Source organism: Phascolarctos cinereus, unplaced genomic scaffold, assembly GCF_003287225.1.
Source record: "Phascolarctos cinereus isolate Bilbo 61053 unplaced genomic scaffold, phaCin_HiC Scaffold_3;HRSCAF=262, whole genome shotgun sequence".
NCBI classification, from domain to species: Eukaryota; Metazoa; Chordata; class Mammalia; order Diprotodontia; family Phascolarctidae; genus Phascolarctos; species Phascolarctos cinereus.
The window spans coordinates 113267008-113268593 of NW_027555736.1; positions in this window are offsets into that span (position 1 = coordinate 113267008).

The window sequence follows — 1586 nt, forward strand, 5'->3', positions numbered from 1 at the left end:
GTCCCTTAAGCTAGGAATGGCCAGTTCAGATCTCCTACAGTAACTGTCTTTGTGTAGCTCTCGCCATTGTTTGCCTTCTCTGCTTTTATGACACTGTGATGGATAAGGCTCTTGTAGACGCTAGTCAATAAGGGTGAGAAAACAATGTTATAAAATAATAACCCCACCCAAATTGGCAAGTTTTAGCTTTTTGCTTAAATACAGAAAAGCTTTCTGACATTACCTAACATGTCCTTTTAACTTAAAAGTACTTTTTAACTTAACTTGTACTTCCTCTTGTGGTTCTGCGTGTTCCAAGAATAAGTTTTCATCCCTCATTCAATTGTTTTTAATTGCTTTGGCCATGACCAAGATCCCTTTTTGTGTAATCAAGCTTTCCCTACTGGTGTACTTTTTATCATTTAAGAAAAGGGCTCTGAATAACAAACAAAGAAAAATTCACGAGTCCTGATTGAGTTTCTATAAGCTTTCCTTAGGATTTTTGTGGTAGATGATCATGGCTCATAGGCTATTTTAGAGGGTGAGAAAAAGATTTGATTTGGAGACATCTGTCAGACTGTCCAGTGAGCCATATTTCTTGAGAGTGAGGCCCCCTCTTTACTTAACTCAGTGTTGAGATGGATGATCCCTATTTGGTAGAAGGCATCCAAAGGATGGCTTCTGTCCCATCTCCCAAGGGTGCATTAGCTGGTAGCTGGGGGCTGTGGAAGGAAGGAAGCAGCTTCTCAGTATTAGGCTTGGCAGTAACAAGAGATTGTGTCTGCAGCGATTCCCCAACCTATTCGCCACTGCTGGAGGCTGTCTCTGCAGCAAAATGCCTTGAAAACAGTCCTTCCTTCATCTGTGGTTTTGTGTGTGTGTGTGTGTGTGTGTGTGTGTGTGTGTGTGTAAACAAAGAAAATATGTTTTCACAGCTGGGGGGGGAGGTGAAGGAGAATTTGAATGAAACCCCTGCTCTTTGGCTCTTGCTGGATGTCTCGCTTAAATTCTTAGGTATCTGCTGTATGCTAACTGTACCTGCCTTACTGCATGCTTCTATTCTTGGAACATCTCCGGGACCTTCTAACTATTGTGGTCAGAAATATTAGAAGGGAAGAAACCAAGAGGTAATGTCCTAAATGTGGAAGACAACAGATTTACAAAGGAAGCATTTTCTTTTTAACTGATTATAAGTAGACAATGTAGATTTACCATACAGTTGATTTGTGTAGTGCCAGGGTAATCCTGGTTCAAAATTGAAAAGTAGGTCAGTCCCTCTTCCCTCTTCCCTCTTCCCCCTTCCCCCTTCCCCCCTTCCTAACTCTCCTTTCTGCATCTTCTCCCTTTTACCCCTTGGTTATACTGTGGGTAAGAGTGCTGGATTTAGGATTGAGTTGGAATTTTACTTTAGGGCACTTGTTTGTCATGTGACAAGTCACTTAACTACTTAGCCTCAGTTTCCTCATCTGTAAAATGGGGGGAGGGATAATACTAGCCTGTACCTCCCAAGGATATGTTAAGAATCAAATGAGATAATATGTACCGTGCTTTGCAAACCTTAAAGGAATACAAAAAGACCGGCTGGTATTATTAGTGGTCCCTCTGTG